We start from the raw sequence: 13,049 nt of genomic DNA on the forward strand, positions 1-13,049 counted from the left end.
GTGTTTTAAGCATGTTGTGAGCAAGATTAGCGTACTGGAAAGCAGGATAGCAAACATGTGTGGCTATTATTGTTGCTCCTTTTGTTGTCGAATTCATTTGTATTGCAAAAAGAGGGACAAATGCAGAAAATCAGGTTCGGAAACGCTATGTCGCTTCGAGTTTCGATGTGCCACAAAGCATCTGTGACCACCTCCTTAGGTGGGTGATCAGATTAAGAACCTTTTTCAATGTAGCTCTGGTGCTTTTACACCAGAATGTTAATTAAGTTAAACCCTATCTGGAAAACATCAGAAATCTCACACACACACAGACACAGACACAGCTGCTTCTTCAGCTGTGCATTTTTGCTCTCCATTTTCTAGAAAGACAGAAAAAACAGACACATGCATTAGAGTGTTTGTGCAGCCTTGAAATGGAAGACCAAAGGAACATTAATGGATCTATCAGGCCTCTCGCTGTCCTCCTTCCCACCACAGACACATCACAAACAACCTTGTTCTTACACTGCCACGGACAGCTTAACCAATCTGAGGCAAAGCAGAGGAATAAACAAGTCTGCAGAGGAGATGAGAGTAGAGGAGAGGAGAGGAGAGGAGAGGGCAGAGGAGAAGAGAGAAGCGAGGATGAGAGGGAAAACATGAAAGAAATATACAAGATATATGAAGAGAGAGAGAGGGAGAGAGAGAGAAACTACAGCTTTTTGGCAGTTTTCCTGTTCATATGCGATATTTTACCCGTTTTCCTGCCCACATGCGATATGCAGCTTATACTGTTTCTACTCCTGGCAGCTCCCTGCCGGTTCCCTCCCTCCGTTAACCCCAATACGTGTCCGCAGGCCGACCCGAGACACTTCCATCCCGACTGAGCTCTTTCCCTCACGCGGCTCTCCGGCACGTCTGCTTGACCCGACACTCGCCATGCATGTAATCTTCTTACAGCGGCGAAAAAAAAGCGTGCAGATAGAAAACACAGGAATTAGATCTTAAGAGGGGAAATTGGAAAAGGAGGGAGGGAGAAGGAGAGAGAGAGAGAGAGAGTGGGAGAAGCAAGCAGATAAAAGCAGAAATGAAGAGCACTTGAAAAGGCGGTTGCAACCCTATTTCCAAATTTCCAAGGCGGAGAGACGATTGCAGGCCGCTCCTCTCCTCTCCTCTCCACTCCTATAGGCAGACCAGGAGAAGCGTGCAGATGTTTTGAATCTTAACTCACCTTCCGCCTCTCTCTCTCTCTCTCTCTCTCTCTCTGCACTGCCTCCCCCCCCCCCCCCCTTTTCTTTCCTCTGCCTCTCCGTCTTTCATCTGCTTTACATCACACAGACCTTCCCCCTGTGCCTCAGCCTATCTCTCCTCCTGTCTTTATCTCCTCTCCTCATGCCCAGCGTGCCTCGCCGGCTTTGCATCAGATTGAGATTCCATTTGCATTAGATATAGATTGCATTTGCATTGGATAAATATTGCTTACAATACCCACAAGGCACATTATGCTTTTAATACTTGCGCGGCGTCAGGGTGGTTGTCGAGCAATCCCTGGTTATCTATATCACCATCTCTCTCTCTCTTTCTTTCTCTCTCTCTGTCTTTCCCTACAATATCTACATCAAACAGACCATTGGGGTGCTGGAGGCATCATGGCAAACATCAACCATGTTACACCAAGGAATGATCTTTGCATGTTTATGGATCAGATCGGTGCGTGATATTTCAGGTTTTGGTGTCAGTGTCAGAGGTGATGGCACCGCAGTGGAACATTATGAGAGAGAGGGAGATGGAATCATGGATAGACCCAGAGCTAAGAGCCTTGCTATTGCAGTTTTCATTGGCTTTTTAACTCCTACCATTATGCTTAATTCATGGTACTAATCGGTTTGTGATTCGGCTGACTTTTAAAATGTTAGGTATCTCAACAGTTCTACTTAGGCTGTGTTCCAGCATAAATTCCAACTTCCTACTAGGAAAAATGCAATGGAACGGCTCTTCAAGTTGGAATTCAGATTTCCGAACAAGATTTCTCAACCCCATGTTTTCCAAGATGAAGTTAGCAGGCATCACATCAACATGGCGCCATCCACTGTAAACACTCTATACTTACTTTTAACATGTTAATAATCCTCAAAATACACCTAATTTTCACCATTTGCAATGCTAAGTACATTACAGTACATTTTAAATGAGCCCATTTTTTCACAAGTTTATGTTATTTTAACCTCTACTCAAGGCTTATTACTGCAATCCCCTCTTCTCCGGTCCCCAGTTTCAGCTCTTAAACCACTCCAATTGGTCCAAAATGCTGCAGCCAGAATTTTAACCGGAACTAAGAAATACGATCACATCACCCGAATATTGATCAACCTACAACTGGCTCCCAGTACAGGCAAGAGCAGACTTTAAGATCCTTCTCCTAACTTATAAAGCACTTAACGGTCTGGCACCGTCCCGCCTCTCAGAACTCATTTCACCTTATACTCCACCTCGCCTCCTACCATCGCAACACGCCGGCTATCTCTCCACCCCTGGGGTGAATAAAAAGTCAGCCGTGAACAGAACTTTCTCTGTTGGAAAGCTCTCCCCACTCCAATTCTGTTTTTAAGGCAAAACTTAAAACATATACAGTGTTTTAATTCCTTTGTATTGTTTCATCCTTGTTTTATATTATCTTATATGATATTCTATTATATTCTATGTGATATGAGCTGTTTTTATTGTTCTTTTAAGAATATAATTAGATGAAATGTTGAAAGTATTCCGAACCCTGTCTGCTAATGTAATGTGTTGAAACTCAGACCCAAAATGTGATGGGTCAGATACATGACTCCACCTATCAATCTAACTCCAACTGCTATTCCCCCAACTTCAACAGGGGGATATCAACTGGCAATCATGCCAGTGTGCGGCAGATTCAGTCACAGTTAGCTGATGATGAATCCATGTATGATGAGTTAAGGGAGACAGGAAGAATCCTTGTCCTCTGGATGTACCAGTAGTGTCAATAGAAATGGGAGAAGTCAAGCGCTAAATGACTCATTATGATGTCCACGCATGACATCCTGCATTAGCATATCGAATCATGCTAGTGCCGGGCTGCCCTTGAGTTGGAGGCATGAGGGAAGTGTGTGTGCATGTGTGCATGTGTGTGTTTGAATTTGAAAGGGATGGTGGAATACACACTCAGATACAGACACACATGCACACACACAACCACTCTCTCTCCTCTCTCTCTCTCTTTCTAAGCAGGTAGCAAAGTGTTCAGCGGTTTCGTTAGGAAAATAGTATCAAATCTCGCTGTGGAAACAATGTTGGGCCCGGCACCTATTCTATCCATCTCTTTTCATTAAAATGAAAATGAGACAGTTCATCCATCTTACTGCCGAACTGATATGTATCTAGCAAATAAGGAATGTGCAAGCATTCAATATCCATTCAAATGACTACGCCACTGGCATGTACAATATGTATTTCAATGAATTAACCATTTGCCCTGTCAGAAAACAACCTCAGTTGTGAATTTGATATAGAAAAGTTGGCAAAGTTCATAACGGTGAGAAAGTGGAAAGCTGTAGAAAGTAGTTCTAACATTGTGTGGAAGTCTTTCATGCGATCTACTTATAACTCACACCCAAAACGATTGTATCTCTGCTGACCTGCAGGCTTTCTTAATCTTCTCTCCATACCAAAATTCTGTTTTGCTCTCATCCTTCTGTTTTTTTGCCTCTCAGCTTATTCCTTTTTGCTCCGTGTGGAACAAAGGGCCACAGCCATGAGTCTCCAGCATTGCTCTGTGCTATTTTCTTTACATTGTTCCAGGTAGCTCCTGCTCTCTTCTTCATTTGTTGTTGGTTTTTTTTGCCTCAATAAAAGCAAAAAGTGATTCTGGAGGAGGGTGAAGTTCACACTCTCCTCTACTGTTCAGTGTGTTGCCAGACTTAAGGCATTCACCCCACAGATTCCTCTGGTTGCTATTCAAGCTGCTGCGAGTGTGTGGGTGTTCTGGTTATGTTGGTGTCATGATATGTACACTACTGGATGTCTTCCAACATAAAACACCTACATGTAGTGTTATGGCATCGGAGCACCTTGAGCTATGAGAACAGCTCTGTAAATCACTGTTAACAGTCCTGACTTGGACACATGACATGATATAGAATTTCTTAAGCCAATTAAGCAGAAAAATTGCCATTCCAATTTGATATTCAATAGGGGCTTGTCAATTCTAATTTTGTAAACATAAGCCACATTGAAGTGAGATCATGTAGTGTGCATCCTCTTGGAGACACGTGCTTTGGAAAATAATATTTACTCATCTTCTTACATTAGTCAACTTAATAAGACTGAATTCAACTTTCTTCAATCATGAGAGTTTGTTTTAAAGCTTAAGCTATAGTTACCCATTAAAACTTCATGGTATTCCCGGCTAGACTTGTTTTAAATTATTAGATGTAATTACTGTGTGATGATACAGGACTGATCATCCATATATCCTCTTAACAGTTGGTGTTTTATCACCTGTCAGTCACCTGTTCTACAGAGGACAGGGAGGATGATCCTCCCCAGTTTTTTGTAACCTTTTCTTTGAAAAGGTGTAGCCTTGAGTACAGTAGATGTAAAGGGGCATTAAATAATCTATCTTTAATAATCCTTTACCAGCCTCTATTGTGGTGTGTGTGTGTGTGTGTGTGTGTGTGTGTGTGTGTGTGTGTGTGTGTGTGTGTGTGTGTGTATTGGGGGTGGGGGGTGGAGCAGTTTTTATTCCAAAACAGAGTATGGTCCAGAAAGTGAGTTTTGAAAGCCAGAAATTGCAGCACCTGGCAAGTATTCATCAACAACATTATTAACCCGCCATAGATATATTATATTGGGCATACAGTATATTATATATGCTACAAGGCAGTAAAAATCATACTTATTGCCCCTTTAATGGCCATACAGTTTTTGGCCGTACCTTTTTATCCCACAATTTACTGAGCTCTGTCCTGCATTTTACCGAGCCCTGTTCTCCTCACCAGCCTCCACGGCCTTGTATATACAGCACATACAGGGACTACCAGTCTGTAGCTCTGCACATCTGAAATATCCTACAGCTATATCTTTGCAGATGTTAGCAACAAAGTCAGTCCAGGATGTCTGGACTGTAGAGCAACATTAGTTTTGACCCAGACATATGAACTCTTCTCAGACAGACATCCTGTAATGGCACTAAATATAAAACCTGTTCTCATTTGCTCCTTAGTGTTTCCATGTATGTGTGTGTGTGTGTGTGTGTGTGTGTGTGTGTGTGTGTGTGTGTGTGTGTGTTGGAGAGAGAGAGGAAGAATATGCATTACAGGTGCATGCAGAGGCTATGTGATTAGGTTTCTGTCTGCCTAGAGACCATTCCTGTTAACTGTGATAATGGCACACAGCATTTACAGGTAAATTGACTTCCTCCATCTGATCAACCCATCTGTGTGATGTGTGATGCTGCTGCCTGCTTTATGTATTCTATCTGATCTGGATGGTAAACACAATTATGGGAGAAAAGAACAGGCCTATTTTCACAATGAGCCCATCATGCATATATAATGTACATCGAGAAACATTCTGTGTGCCTTCACACATGCATGCACAAGTGCGCACACACACACACACACACACACAAACAAACAAACGTGCACGTGTCTCAGTTCACGTGACATGTGCTAGCAACATGTGAAAAAAATGTGTGACTTCACATTATTTCACATGGAGTTATGAGAATTTTAAATAGAAAAGGTGGGAAACTGTATAATGCACAAAATAAGTCATTTATTTGCTATAATAAACTACTTGTTATATAATACAGTAATATTATTTAAAGCAAATAAACTGCTTGTTTTGTGCATTATACGGTTTCCCACCTTTTCTATTTGATGTTCTCTCACCCACTGCCTTTTTATGTGGTTATGGAACTTTTAACATGACCTGCATGGGATAATATGTGTTTTTTTGCATGTAAAATGTGTGTGTGCATGAACATGCATTTGTTTGTCCACATAAGCATATTTACCATTTATCATTCAAACAACTTCCACCCTGTAGCTCACAAGGCAACAAAGCAATTACTTGAAATAAAAATTGTATTTCTGCATTCAAATTCAATCCATGGTTTCTCTCAAAAATGACTGTTACGGGTCATGATGAGTCATGAAAAACTATGGAAGTAAATTGTTTTGTTCCATGCTCAGCTCTGACTCAGGCTCATTGTGGTCGCAGTAATAAAAACTAGGCACACAGCAAGAGCTGGCCATAAAACAATTACATGTAAATTAATGAACAAATAAACAACAAGATCAATCAATAAATCCATTAAGTGGTCCCATGGGAGTCTCATGGCAGCTGTTACACTACTGACCAATGGCTGCTTCAAAGGAAGAAGACAGTTGGTCACAAAGCTAATTGGTTCCTAACTGACATCTTAAATTAATATCAGAGTTGACAATCAATTTGACATTTAGGCTGGTCTGCTATCAAGTTTGGCCGAAAGAGATGGGCAAAATTCTACTATACTCTCTCTTCTATTATTTATTATTTATTCTATGATCTATTATTTATTTTCAGAAACGTCAAACTACTTAACACACAGTGCATGCTGAGGTCAATCAGAAATGGAGAAGGTCAATGCAAAAAAATCTGTGGGACGATGCTGTGTAACCACTCTGCCAATTCTGCCGATTCTCGCCAAGTCCGACTCCAGCCTCAGAAATGATACTTCTATCATATTCACATTCAGCTCCTCAGTGTGTAGTCCTGATCCTGGGTCACTGTTCAACTCATTTAACCTCAAGATGATGGAGATAAACCATGAACTTCCTGACTGTCGCCCCCCCATCTCTCTTCAATATAAACATTTTATTTATTCTATTTCTATTATTCCCAGCAGCCTGGTCTCACTGCGCGGCCTCCCACTCCCTTCAGTCAGACTGGAGATATTAATTGTCGGGCTCAGTGGCATAGAGGGATTGATCTCCACAATTACAGCATGTAGTGTCAGGGTGCAGAGCGCTCCGTGTCAGCACCATGTTTCATTATTCTCCAGTGAAGAAAAAAGGCCTTCTGTCTCTAAGAGCAATAACCCCTCAATACCATCCTCCTTTCAACTGTCTCTTCCGCGACACCCTGCCTGCCCGTCTATCTCCTTTTAATTCTTCTGTTATTCAAATTCAATTTTCACCATCCCCCATGACCCTCTCTCTGTCTGCGCAGCGGCAGCTATAGACTTGCCTTTAATAACCGGACGTGGCTTCGCAGGCTGTTCTGGGCGCTTCATCGGATTAAATATCATTACCTGCAACACATTTAGACTAATATGTAGTTAGTCTGCGTTAAAACAAACACATTGCAATTCAGGCCGATGAATAAAGGCGCGGAATTTGTGAGCAGGGTGTAATTACGAATGTGTATACACAAACAGACGCACCATGAGGCCTCCGCACTCATAATAGAACATAAGTGCAGGGACAGCGGCTCTGTTGAATTCAAATCAAGGAGAGAGAGAGAACGAGAGAGAGAGAGAGAGAGAGAGAGAGAGACAGACAGAGGGAATACGAGACAGGACTTGAGAGAGAGAACTAGAATGCTATGTACTCCACAGCAATATGAATAACAAATTGAGACGGTGAGTCACAAACTGTCCAAATGCTCTATATGTCTGCTCTCTTACTGGTAATTGAAAAGAGGTGGATCAAGCTCATGGGCCTGATATTGGTGAATCGGCGGAGATAACCTGCCTTTCACTCATGGGAATATGCAAACACATACTGTATATTGCTGCTAAATATTGCTGCTCTCTATTGCCATTTGATATCATACAACAGCGATTCAACCTGCAGCCCAGTTCATGAAAGCTTTTCCATTTGCTGTTCTACACACCCGGAGCCTAGTAGGTCTTTACCGGGAAAAATCCTTTGGAGCACAGTAAGTTTCTAGTAGCAGCAACAACGGGTTTTTTTTGGAACAAACAGAAGAAGAACTGGGTAGTACTAACCCTAATCAACAATCAATCACAAAACGAGATTATGTAATACAGCATGCAACAAAACAAAGCTCAAGACACAAAATAGCATGTTGAAAATACATAAAAGGTCTATATATCCTTCTTAGCCAAGCCTAGCCTAACTGGCACCACCAGCCTTAGACCGTCAGTGAAGACAAGGAAAAACTCCCAAGAGAAAAAAAAAAATGGAAGAAACAGCTAATGGCTGGACCTATTGGCTGAGCGTGCAATAGGTGCCAGGACAAAATAGTAGAATGGACAGTTACATGGACAATGACAATGAGAAAAGAAAACTATTAAGACAAAGAGAAACATGATGAGGCAGAAAGATGGGACTTGGGCCAGCGGCGGCGTCCCCTGCCAGGTGAAATCAGTGTGCGACAGGTGGCTGGAAGAGAGGGAAGACAAGCACACAGCCACACACACACACACACACACACAGCCGTGCTGACATGTTCAGTCACATACACACTCATACAGACAGCAGGCAGACAGTTGCAGACACAGATGCAGGGTAGTTAACATGGGCAGTGATAGCCACCATGGCTGAACAGACAAAGAACAGAGCGCCACCTGCAGAAACTCAAACTGCATCAACAGAAAATCCAAGGAAGAAGACGTCACAGTTCTGGACACACTGTTTGATTGACAGGTGATTTCTGGGAAGTGCAGTGCAGAAACACCACAGCAATGACTGCATGACCACCAAAGATTAAGATATTAAGAACAGGGGAGTCACTGTACTTGAAAGGTTTGAAGTCACATGTGATCAGGCCTTGGGCTGCAGAGGATAAGCTACACAATCAAACGCAATCACAGCTGGCTTCTAAAGAGACCTTTGACCATTTATTTCATGGCCATTCCATTTTAGTCACATGAGAACAAAATAGACAAGCACAATCAATAACCAAAGAAGAGGTCACCAAAAATGCAATTGACTGAACTATTGTAGAGAATGTTGTCAATGCCAGCTGAGGATAGGGTGCCATTATATACTATGCCTGTAACAAAGACACTTATATTCCTTTTAAAAGATACATCAAATGTTCCAATGCAGACACTTTCATACTCGCTTGGCGCAGACCTGGGATTGTTATGTTCTCAGGCATAAATGGATTAAATGCCTCTAAATGCACCTTGTGAATATCTGGAGTGGGAGAGGAAGATGAAGAGGTGCGACAAAGCACATACAACCTGAACCTGTCCTCCTTTCTTTTCCTTAAAATTACCCCTCTTCACACATATATACAAACATGCATGAAAGCTATCTCTCTCTCTCCCTCTCTCTCTTTATGACACACTCAAATGCACGCACGCACACGCACACACACACACACACACACACACACACACACTTTGGCCGCCGGAATTAGCAGAGATTTAATTAGACCTTTCTCACTGCCCAAGGTTAGACTTGGTGAGCAGCAGACTTTCAGATAGTGGTAATTAGTAACAGAGGGAGGAGACCCACAACCATGCCACTCTTAATGCCTCAAAGCTAAGGGAGAGAAGGTGAGAGGGGGGGTGGGGTGCTATTTTAACAGTGGAACAGAAGTTACTCTATTTGACTGCAAACCAGTGGCGGTCTTACCATTAAGCAGAGGTAGGCCACTGCCTGAGGCCCCACAAAAGACAAGAATATATCTAATATAAATAAGTAATAATATACATGAAAACAATTTAAAGGGAATTTACTTATTGAAAAGAACCCCTCTGTTTGTTACAATAAATAATGTCAACCGTGACTCTTCTCCAACCACCCCCCACACCCCCCTACTCACCCCACCCCCCCTACTCAGTCAGGCTATGGGCTATTCCACTTAACTTCTAGTGCAATTTTGCCACTTGACTTTGAGCTCATTTACCTACAGCACAGGCTTTGTCACTGACAAGGCTCAGTTCTTTACTCAAGATAAGAACGGTTATCATTTCCTCATAGACCTAATCTTACAGATGTTATGACATTCATGGCTAATTGTGGTAGTCAACGAGATGGGATGTGAGGCTTCAGAAAGCGTACAAGTATATTTTTTGCCGTACGCACCTCTTTTGTATGTAAAAACCTTTTAGTGTGGAATCTATGCATGGTTTTATAAATGAGGCTCCTGCCTCTGCCACTACAACACTTCTTGCCATGCCTGAAAGGCAAACATATCCCGGTGAATTCAGACATCCCTTTGACAGAGTTTCACACAAATCACCAGTGAGGCACCAGATCAAGGCAGTCTCTGCTGGTTTCTCAGCAGCTTTTCACCTGTGCCTCGCCCTAATTTGAAAGCCTCAGAGCAATGCCCCTCCTGGGGATACACAACAAGATGGCAGATCAGTCAGAGTTTGCCGGAGCAGTCACACGCTGCTTCTGGTGGCGCCAAACAAGCCAGGTTTTCTATCCTTCAGTCTCTCCTCGACGGGACCCCTTTCACAGCTGGAGGGCTGGGTATGGCATCCCAAATCGTCGCTATGGCTGTATGTGTGGACTCTGAGGGGGCAGATCCACTCCTGGCTGAGTGTCAACGATTACTAGTTGAGAAAATCTTGAGTTCAGAGGCTCCTTCCAACAGGTCCCTGTACGATTCCAAATGGACACTGTTTTCTCATTGGTGCTAGACACGGGATGAGGTGCCTGAGCGTTCCCCAGTTCCTGTGATACTTTACTACTTCTTACCCCAGTGTCTCTGCTCCTCTGCTCTGCTAACAGACTTTGCGAGGGGGAGTTTGTTGTGACTGGGAGCGGATAAGAATCCCCGTCCTTGGAGCATCTGTTCAGTACAGCAGGGATGTTGTGTCTTTGGTTGTGTCTTCACAAAACACAACACAAATTTTACTAGGGGCACAATATCTAAAGATATATTCTTACCAGTGAGCTTTTGATTTTCCTTCATTTTTATTTATAGCAGAATATGCAGATTAAACAAAAAGTAGAGGTAAATTGAAAGAATTTTAAAAAGAGGTTGAAACATAACATAAATACACAAAAATGTATACTATTTAATTAGCACTTTTTTCCCAGTCGATAAATATTCATTGTCCCCATGATGTGCAGTTCAAGGTAGTTCATAATGAAGATGTTTATAATTGACTGTTCACTGTCTCTCAGGAGTGGGAAGTTGGCGGTGGGGTTCATCCAGTTGCATAAACTGTTGTAGTTCAGAGTGAGAATGAAGAAATATATTTTGATTCATAAAGACATTTTTTCAGTTTATAATTGACTGTTAGTGCCCCCCATTTGGGGAAGGGGTCATGCAGTTCTGGGTGGAAAATGATTTTCCTTCTTATATTTTTTCATGGCTATGGTTGTAGTGGCTCTGTTTATAAAAGCCCATGTTTATGGTTACATAACTATCTAGGTTGTTGTTTGTTAAATACAAAAGCAAAATACAAATACAAAAAGCAAATAATCTGTTTTTATGCTTAGTTATTATTGATAGGTTTTGTAAAACCATGAGTTTAATGGTGGAATATCTCAACACTAGCAATGGCCATGATTACAAGGGGGGAAAAACAATGGGAGATTTTTAATGTTTCAGTCTGAAAGGCACAATACTATCCAGTGTTAAACACCAGAGGTCACAGAACCGCGGTTACATTCATAACTCTCGATTCTTCTGGCAACAGATACTGTCGGCGCTAATATAACTCCAGAGGCAGGAGACAATAGAAAGAGTACAAAATGGAGGAAAAATAGAAACAAATAGAAATACTAAGAAAGGTTACTAACAATGTAAAAGTAAAAAAGATTATAGTTTCTTTCAAGGTTGTAATTGTTCTCACCTAATGAGAATAAATCAATATCTCACCAGAAACACAAGGTCTTGTTACAAGTTTTTTGGCCCACATGCCTTTGATCTGCAGGTATTTGATCTGAGCTGCTGGTTCCCTCTTTCTTTCTTTAAAGTTGGAGTTAAATTTCTTCAGAAGGCCTCTCTATCTTTCTGTTGGAGATCTTTTAAAATTTATAAATATTACCACATGAGACCAGCCATGACAGGCTAGAGATCAAAGGAACAAATTAAACTTTTAATTAAGCATGGTGTCAAGGGGCTATCTTTCATTTTCTGATTTTTCTGATAGTTCTTATATGAAGTAGCTTGCCCAGTATTTTTATGTGTTAAGTAAGTGATTGATGTTTTGATTAAGTAAGTGCAGTAGGCTTACTGAACAACACGTTGCCTTATCTTGATACATTAAATAAGGCAAGTGATAGAATTAACTAATAAAACGAGACAATACAAACTGCAAAATGCATTATGTATTTAATTCCTTCTGCTTCTACCTCATATCTCTATGTATTTAAATAAAACTCACGGATGACACCATGCTGATCAGTCATTTCTCATGCAAAGCCCATGCACAGGATGGAAGATGACAGATTGGTGTCCTAACACCAGTCAAAAGAGCCGACTGAAACCTTTTGAAATGACTGTGGACTTAAGAAAATGTTCCTTGGCAATCACTCATTCAGCTGTAAACACTGTTGGATAATTCCTGGGAACCATCATCTGCAATGTTCTCAGGTGGCAGAGAGCAAATGATGCAGAAGCAAATGAACTCCGTGACGGACGTGTTCTCCTCCCACGTGAGAACATTGCAGAGGGTGTACTTCTTATGCCGGCTGAACAAGTGAAACCTGTCAGAAGCAAAATCCTAGATTGGTTCTAAATTACCATCAAGTCAGTCATCACCTCCTCCGTTATTATCTGTTTTGGGAAGATGTCTGACTGAGCAAAATGCAAGTTGCAGCAAATTGCCTGAGCGGAGCAGAGCAGAGCAACGTCGGCTGTCACCTGCCAGCCAGCACACCCAGCTTCAGGTCCATCAAGACTACCACCCCCTTACCTGGAGGGTGTAAGTAGTGGCTCTTATCATTTAGCAACCCCCTCTTCCCCAGTCTCTAAAGCACAGTCAAGACCACCTGACATTATTTTACCGTGTTTTATTTGTGTTATTTGATAAACCTTGACACAATCATCTGCAAATGATGTCTGTTCTTTATTGGACAGTCTCTAATAAAATGAAGTAAAAGTGTTACTGTGAAAAGCCAATG

The sequence above is a fragment of the Centroberyx gerrardi genome, chromosome 4 (assembly GCF_048128805.1).
Source record: "Centroberyx gerrardi isolate f3 chromosome 4, fCenGer3.hap1.cur.20231027, whole genome shotgun sequence".
Taxonomy (NCBI): domain Eukaryota; kingdom Metazoa; phylum Chordata; class Actinopteri; order Beryciformes; family Berycidae; genus Centroberyx; species Centroberyx gerrardi.